The 9204-nt window shown below is 37.3% G+C and overlaps 1 long non-coding RNA gene across 3 annotated transcripts; it reads right to left on the minus strand.

Moving 5' to 3' along the window:
- Positions 1-1385: 1385 nt before the first annotated feature.
- Positions 1386-8772, minus strand: si:ch211-210c8.7. 3 transcript variants are annotated; one of them, XR_011008498.1, is made up of 5 exons: positions 8591-8772; positions 6332-6428; positions 5986-6039; positions 5519-5581; positions 1386-2332 (listed from the first exon to the last, which is right to left on the minus strand). It is a non-coding gene; the product is annotated as a si:ch211-210c8.7 (long non-coding RNA). The 3 variants fall into 3 exon arrangements; XR_011008497.1 differs by lacking the exon at positions 6332-6428 and adding an exon at positions 7664-7712; XR_011008496.1 differs by lacking the exon at positions 6332-6428.
- Positions 8773-9204: the final 432 nt, after the last annotated feature.

Genomic DNA, 9204 nt, shown 5'->3' on the forward strand with positions numbered 1-9204 from the left:
TGATTGGGGTTGGAACTTAAATGTGCAGGACACTGGCCCTCCAGGACCGAATTTGAGCACTCCTGATCTAGAACAATGGACTCAAACTCAATTCCTGGAGGGCCGCAGCTCTGCATAGTTTAGCTCCAACCACCTCAAAATCACACCTGCTTAATAGTCTCCAGTAGTCTTGAACACCTTAATTAGTCAGATCATCTGTGTTTGATTAAGGTTGGAGCAAAACTGTGCAGAGCTGCGGCCCTGCAGGAATCCAATCTGAGACCAATCATCTAGAACAGTGTTTCTCAACCACGTTTCTGGGCGACCACCAGCTCTGCACACTTTCCATGTCGCCTTAACCAAACACCTGAATCAGATCAGCAGCACATTAGCAGAGACTGAAAGACCTGTAATGGCTAAGACATCCAAAACATGCAGTGTTGGTGGTCCTCCAGGAACGTGGTTGAGAAACACTGATCTAGAAAGCAGCTTTTAAACACATAGGTTCAGTAGAGGTTAGTTGTATTAGACGTTACTGTACTCTAAAATGCTGCTTGTTTTGCTCACACAAGCTTATTTTGCGTGCACATGTATTGTTTTCTGACTGAATTCAAAATCACAGGGGATCATTTTTAGGCTTTACATATATGAAGTGCACCACTGGGTATCCGACACTGTAGTTCTAAAGGTTTTGCCCTTCTGTTGTTAAAGCAAAACATTTTCTTTGACAATTTTTACAAACATGCCATGTATGCAGGCATTGCCTTAGCATCATTCATATAATTTTCTGTCATTGTAGTTTAAAACCTTTGAGCTGATAGTTTATCAATGCCTAGCATTGGCATTCCTTTTTCATTTTTTACTTTGCTTTGAAATCAACATAAGCAAAAATTAATAAATAAACATGAGGGCAAAGCCTTCAGAACCTAATATCCATTTCAATATTAGCGCAGCATTTTTATCATGGCATGTGCCACCGTGTGTTTGTGTATGCAATGTAGCGGATACACTGCTTATCTTGAGCCTCAATACCATGACAGTCACAGATGGTATACGTCTTTGTGGGCACTACAGTTCAGGGAACCCTTTCATTTTTTTTCTATATATATAAATATAAATATATAATCAAAAAAATTGTGATGGGTTATAATGGATGCATACTGCAGCATCAAGGAACCAAGGTCCTTCCTAGTTTGCTACATGACAACAAGATCTCCAATGAAAAAAAAATGTGGTGCACTTAACTTTTTTTATACTAAACCTTAAGTATAAAACAAAATTTAGAATAAAAGCTATTTTGAATTTTGAACATTTGTGTTGAGTTCATGTTTTGCATTTTTGTCTTGTGTCCAAATGGAAGTGAATTGTTTAACCGCAGTAAAAAAGAATAATAATTGGACTCAGAATCCGATATAAATTACATTCATTTTCATAACAAGGAACATAATATTGTAACCCTGCACAAAACACATCATATATGCATTTGACAGTATGATCAGCCTGTTTGTTTGTTGGTTTAACAAAAAATGAGAGGTAATTATTATATTTGGCACCATGTTACAAAATAATAATAAAAATATTAATAAAAAAGTGAATTTAAAAAGTTAACAAGGCACTGTGACTGTATTCTCCAACTTTTCACAATCTAAAAAAATCTTGCGATTTATATATTATCTTTTAAAAAATCCATTCTAAATGATAAAAGGGAAAAAATGCATAAAGAAATGCCACATGACTGCATAAAAACTAATTAAATGTACAGTGCCTGCAATGTTTAGCATTTCATTGAGGTGCAGCTAGCTGAACTCGTAATTGATAATAACTCCAATGTATGTGACCTTACTATTTCTGCTGAAGTAGTACTTATAATGCTTGTAGTGGACTATTTAAACAGACTGACGAAAAAAAAAAAAAAAGATTGTCCCAGTAACTTTACCATACCAAAACTGATGCTGAGCTTATTGACGTCATGAATAAAGCCTGCTTTTACATCTGCCTCATCCTTCTAACATAAAACTCAAATGGTATCCCTTCAACAAAACATTCATCCATAAAGCACAGACTAGTGGTTTACACCCCAAACGCCTTGCATATAAACCTCTCTACATGGACATATTCAGATGTCTGCAGCCGTCCATGCGTTTTGATCATTGGTTAAATCCATCCTGATGCTGAATGGTTCAGATGAAATATTCCTTCTTGTTTTCGGTGACGGTGTCATTGTAGACCTGGTCTGGGTCCACTCCTGGAGCGGGTTCACCTGCGGTTCGGTAAACCCCCTTACTGTGACACAGGTATCTGTACAGCAGAACCCCAACGACGACAAGGGTCAGCAGGATCAGGGCGATGACCACTAAAAAAAACAAACTAAAGCAATTATTATAAAATTAACCACATATTTCTCAACAGAGATTTAATCCAATATGTAGCCTCATCATGACACCTGCTGGTGAACACAGTGTACTATACCCTACAAATCTGATGCTATCCCTATTAAAGCTTTCTGGTAATGTGCAATGCAAAAACCCACTGGCCACTTTATTAGGTTAGTTGTTGATTCAAGAAGGTGCTGGAAACATTCCTGAGAAATCTGTACTGCTGGTTGCCTTTAGGGACAGGGTTGGGAAACATTGCCTTATGCTTCATGGCTAGCCTGCTTTGGATTAGGTTATGTTCTGGGGTCTGTTCTTCGTACGTGGATTACTCAGTTAGCTGGTTTTGGATATTGACGATTTGACACGATCCAGGATCATTTCGTTCTTCAAAGCTGATCCGAGAGTTGTTGTCATAGCTACAGTTCTGCTAGGTCAAACCTGATCGGGAGCAGGTTCAATTCATATAAACAGGATTAGATCGGCTCAGTTCAAGCAAAGATAATACAGAAAGTATGTACCGAATTCTGATATTTCCTTACAGTAGTAGTTATATACACTTGGGAAAATAGTAAATATTTTTAACTATATATATATATATATATATATATATATATATATATATATATATATATACATATATATATATAAAGTTATAGTTATTAATAAAATAAATAAAGTTATACATATTAATAAAACTTATGCAATCTGCACCCTCGAAATGAAAGTACAAAGACTGCCACCTGCTGGTGCAAAGAGAAAACTTAATACGAACTTTTTAGATCGCTTTAGTACAAATTGTGTATAATAGAAATGCACAATATGTGACTTTTTAAAAAAAAGCAGTAATACATTTATGCTGACATAAACATGTTTTAATAGTTAATACGCCAGTGATTTGATGCTTCACAAAAGTTGCAGACGCCTTTACCAATATCAAAATGCTTTTGTAAACAACAAGTTATTCTTTACACCGATTAAAAAACGGCTACTACGATAAAGAAAATCTTTTCTAAATGTACAACTAGATACACTGATTTGCATTGAAATACATGAGGAACTCTTGACACATGAAAGTGTAAAGCCTGCAGCTCACAACATATGTGAAAAGTTATTGCATGTCATATTTAACAAACGGTTTACTGCTAATTTGATGTAATTTTGCTCAAATGGATAATTGAATATTAATCAGATGATGTCATTACGCTGCTGTGCCATCAGCCAATCGTTGCATTGCTGATCATGATTTCGAGGATCGATAAATCTGTCCTTCACAACACACGCAGCCTTTTCAGATCAGTTCATCCAGACATTCTAATCTGATTCGCGAACTTGTTTGAAGAACCAAATTAGCGAGAGATCAGTTATCAAGATTAAAAGATCCAGGATCTGCCAAATAATCTTAGATCATTTAAGCGAGGTACGAAGAACGGACCCCTGGTTTAGAGATCGCATTCAAGATCCAACCAATCAACTGTGAGCAAAGTGAAATCTCTGACACAATTAAAACACTCCTAAGTGCACTGCTTTGGGTTTGTTTGCTCAAAACTAACCCACCAATACATTTAGTTTTTAAATATATGTCAAATAGACATCTATTAAGAAATCAAATCTATTATTTAACATCTATAGAGAAATATCTAACATCGATTAATAGATGTCAAATACACATCTAAACATAGAATGGCTGAAAATTCAATAGACGATTGACTAGTCATCAAATACACACATTAAACAGGCATCTCAAATGTGTAGCCATTCATTGTAGAAGACTATTTTTGGGCTATTCTTGGACATCTATTAGACAATCCAAGTTTTAAGAAAAGCATACAAACTATGCCTAGCATGGGGTTGCAAAAAACAAGATTGAGGTCTTTTGACCATGTCTAGAGTTACTGCAATAACTGCTTATATACACTCACCGGCCACTTTATTAGGTACACCTTTTTAACAGCTTGTTAATGCAACTTTCTAATCATCCAATCACATGGCAGCAACTTAAGGCGTTTAGGCATGTAGACATGGTCAAGATGTTCTGCTATAGTTCAAACCGAGCATCAGACCGTGACTTTGGACGTGGCATGGTTGTTGGTGCCAGACGGACTGGTCTGAGTATTTCAGAACTGCTGATTTACTGGGATTTTCATTCTCCACCATATCTAGGGTTTACAGAGAATGGTCTGAAAAAGAGAAAATATCCAGTGAGCAGCAGTTCTGTGGCCGCAAATGCCTTGTTGACATCAGAGGAGAATAGCCAGACTGGTTTGAGCTGATAGAAAGGCAACAGTAAGTCAATAACCACTTGTTACAACTGAGGTATGCAGAAGAGCATCTCTGAACGCACAACATGTCGGACCTTGAGGGAGATGGGCTACAGGAACAGAAGACCACATCAGGTGCCACTCCTGTCAGCTAAGAACAGAAAACTGAGACTACACTGTATTCAAATGGCCTCCACAGTTACCAGACTCAATCCAATAGAGCACCTTTGAGTTGTGGTGGAACGGGAGATTTGCATTATGGATGTGCAGCCGACAAATCTGAAGCAACTGTGATGCTATCAGGTCAATATGGATCAAAATCTCTTAAGTACCTTGTTAAATCTATGCCACAAAGGATTAAGGCAGCTCTGAAGGCAAAAGGGAGTAGTACTAATAAGGTGTATCTAATATAGTGGCCGGTGAGTATGTATATTAACATAAATAAGTTGAGCAGGTATATCTAATAAAGAGGCCAGGGAGCATAGCTGCACTCGCACCATCTTGTAACTACAGTGGTTATATAATTACTTCTTCCGGCGGCCCATGTAGAGCGCTGGTCTCTTCCACCACTCCTCTACAGCCTTCCCGATCATAAAATTACAACTAGCACAAACCATTCACGTCCTCCTACAACTCATAATTTGTAAACTCTGTCTGAAGGCAATGACCCATCACCTGACCTTTGTTATGTATTCAGAAATACAGAATTCCAAGTCCAAAGATGTAAACATTATATTTTGTCAACTTGATATTACGCCAATTACAAAATAACATAAATAAAGCTTGTTTAATATGATGCCTAGTTATTAAGACACCTCAGTGGCTTTAGTCTAAACTAAACCGCGGTACCATGCACTGACAAGTCTTATATTAAAAAACTAGACTAATACACTGGAAGTCAATTACCTCCAATGACGGTCATGTCTGTTTGTGGTGGAACTGCAGTTGTTCCTGCTGTAACGCCCGTCCCTGTAGCACAAAATAAAAACACTTGAAGATGACACACAAAACCTGTATGTCAAGATCACAGGCAATAAAAAAATGTGGAATTACAACCATTTCCAGCTGGAGAAACTGTTCAGCATTGTTGAAGAGTAACCAGATTAGAAGAAATGCATGTTAGGCATTAACTGCGTGTGCATTTTAATAATGGCTTCAGTCTGGCTTCCAGTGACACATTTCTAGACCACACTATCGCTCAAGATAGACTAGCTTACATATATGAAAAAAAGTGTTGGTGCCAAGATCATGTTTCATTGTGTTTGCATTGATTATTTGATATGAGCGACACACCCTATGCCTGTAAGGTTAACTTTTTTTAAATTATTAAAAGATGTTTATGTTTATAATGGATGAAAAGGTGCACGACTTACCAATCGATGCAGTGCTAGTCACGGGGAAAGTCATACTTGCGTTGAAACAAACACCTATATGAAGCAAAATAAACACTATTTACTCATTTCAGCAATAAAACGTGTTGCAGCTGTGGGTTTTTACAAATTTGTCCTTTGTGAAATTGACAATGTCTTCCTGAGTAAACTTCTGCTTAAACATTAACTATTAAATGTGAATAACCTTCACTGGTGAAGCAGACATATCGTGTGTACAGTTATATTCACACTGACGCCTACTAATACTGGATGTATAAATGGGTACAGAAGCAAAAACAAGTGCATGAATAAGTTTTACAAATACTTCATCAATTAAAACTACACTCACCGGCCACTTTATTAGGTACACCATACTTTTAACAGGCTGGACCCACTTTTGCCTTCAGAACTGCCTTAATCCTTCATGGCATAGATTCAACAAGGTACTGGAAATATAACTCAGAGATTTTAGTCAATATTGACATGATAGTATCACACAGTTGCTGCAGATTTGTCGGCTGCACATCCATGATGCAAATCTCCTGTTCCACCACATGCCAAAGGTGCTCTATTGGATTGAGTTCAGGTGACTGTGGAGACCATAAGAGTACAGTGAACTCATTGTCATGTTCAAGAAACTAGTCTGAGATGATTCATGCTTTATGACAGGGTGTGTTATCCTACTGGAAGTAGCCATCAGAAGATGGGTACACTGTGGTCATGAAGCGATGGTTACGGTCAGCAACAATACTCAGGGAGGCTGTGGTGTTGACACAATGCTCAATTGGTACTAATGGGCCCAAAGTGTGCCAAGAAAATATCTCCCACACCATTACACCACCAGCAGCCTGAACCATTTCCACAGAAGAGGATGGATCCATGCATTCAATTTGTTGACGCCAAGTTCTGACCCTACCACCTGAATGTTTTTCTAACCTTCTATTGTCCAACTTTGGTGAGCCTGTGCGAATTGTAGCTTCAGTTTCCTGTTCTTAGTTGACAGGAGTGGCACCTGGTGTGGTCTTCTGCTGCTATAGCCCATCCACCTCAAGGTTGGACATGTTGTTCAGCGATGGTCTTCTGCATACCTTGGTTGTAACGAGTGTTTATTTGCGTTACTGTTGCCTTTCTATCAGCTCAAACCAGTCTGACTATTCTCTTCTGGCATCAACAAGGCATTTGCACCCACAGAACTGCTGTTCACTGGATATTTACTTAAGCAGTTGGACAGTTGTACCTAATAAAGTGGCTGGTGAGTTTATAAATTACAAGAATCATTTTATGAAGTGAGTACCTTTAGCCTTTTCTCAAGCATTCAGTAAGATACCTTGTATATTTAAAATGTTTATAAATTGCATTGCACCATGTTAAGATAAATGGATAGTTAACACAAAAATAAAAATGTACTCATTAATATTGAGGTAAAGTTGCTCTTATATTTGCACATTCTGTTTCTTTTTAACAAAATTATTTCATAAAGTATTGTTTGCCAATTTTAAATAAGAAAATCATATTAGCAGCCAATGGCTATCAAAGCACAACATTGTTCACATACTGTTTGTTTTGAACTTTGAAGTCATACTTGCATGAGATTTTACACTGAATATTCAAAGTTGCATGGTAAACACAAGTTGTCATTGTCCAAAAATGAATGAATGTGTGAATATAAAACTAACTTTACCTCAATATTTACTCTCCTCTGAATGGTTCCAAACCTTTATGAGTTTCTTCTGTACAACACAAGAGAAGATATTTTAAAGAAAGCGATAATCACTGACATCCATGGTAGGAAAAACAAATACTATGGGAGTCAATGGTCACAGGTTTCCTTTCAGCTTTCTTCAAAAGTATCTTCTTTTGTGTTCAACAGAAAAAAGCAACTTAAACAGGTTTTGAACAATTGAAGAGAGTAAATGATGATAGAATTTTCAGTTTTATGTAAACTATCCCATTACTGAAAATGTGCGTTTCAATGTCAAGTTACAGTCATATTTTGCAGTCGTTTGAATACAAAAGATAAGTTTATTTGGTAATAATTTAATGGCTAATTACTTTAAAATCTAAAACTACTTACATGCTTGCATGTGCAGTCGACAAATCGAGGCAAACTGCTAATCATGCCATATATTTGATGAGGGTGGAGACTAATAAATTGACAAACACATACTGTAGATGTACGCACAACAGCACCCGTTTGTCAGAATGAATATTAAATCTATGAATAAACTCTATGGCTGCAGTCATGAGGCTCACTTCCTAAATTGAATCAACTTTCCTCGTTATAAAGCTTGTAGTTACAAAGCTCGTTTTAAAAGCCTCTCATTGTGATGTGTGCACAGCAAAACACAAAGCCAGAGGTGCTGGGTCACCACAGACTCAAAGAAACAACCACCCACCCGTGATTAATTGTTTATTTGTATGAGAGACAACCGAAAACCGCAGTTTTGCCAATTCCATTAGCTTAATTAGTTTGATAGTAGTGGGAAATTCCCTCTCACGCCGTTAAGCGACCACTTTAAAGAGCTTTAAAGCTCATCATTTAACAGCTGTTCAGCCATTTAAAACCGTCAGATCAACTCCCGAGTCCAACAGGAACAAAAAAACTTACCTGCTTCAGTGACAAAGTCGCAGATAAACGACTTGTTAGTGAAAGATGGAGATCACGGTGATAACAGTTGAACTTCAGACCGATAAATCATGAAAAGCAGACGGTGTTCAAGCTGAAGTAGGTTAGTAAAGCCGCCACACGCTCATCCACAAAACTGTTTGAGCGACGACCGATTTTTGAACGAGTCGTTCTATTGAGTCGACTCTTTTCAACGAATCAGATGAACGAATCCGACTAAGCAATGTTTGGTATTTGTTTACAACTTGAAAGACTAGTTTGGAGCTTTATCAACGTAAATGATCAATGTTTAAGTATTCTAATAATACATGAAACGCATTTTGTGACTAAATTAATTTAGAAAGCCTCGCAAAATGACACTTTCCATATCTAACTCACGTAGAGCTGGTTTTGAATGTGGCTGAATTTGTACATATGATTTGATTTAAAAAGAACTAAATAAAATAGGTAGTTAAGACCAAACTAGACAACGTGGTTGTACTAAATCGCTAGAAACGCTGAGGCGACGTAAATACGTCATGGCGTAAGAGATCCACTGCATCGTTTTTAACAGGCTCCTAAAAACAATCTGTTCAAAGGAGCCGACTCGCAAATAC

Source organism: Danio rerio, chromosome 23 (assembly GCF_049306965.1).
Source record: "Danio rerio strain Tuebingen ecotype United States chromosome 23, GRCz12tu, whole genome shotgun sequence".
NCBI classification, from domain to species: domain Eukaryota; kingdom Metazoa; phylum Chordata; class Actinopteri; order Cypriniformes; family Danionidae; genus Danio; species Danio rerio.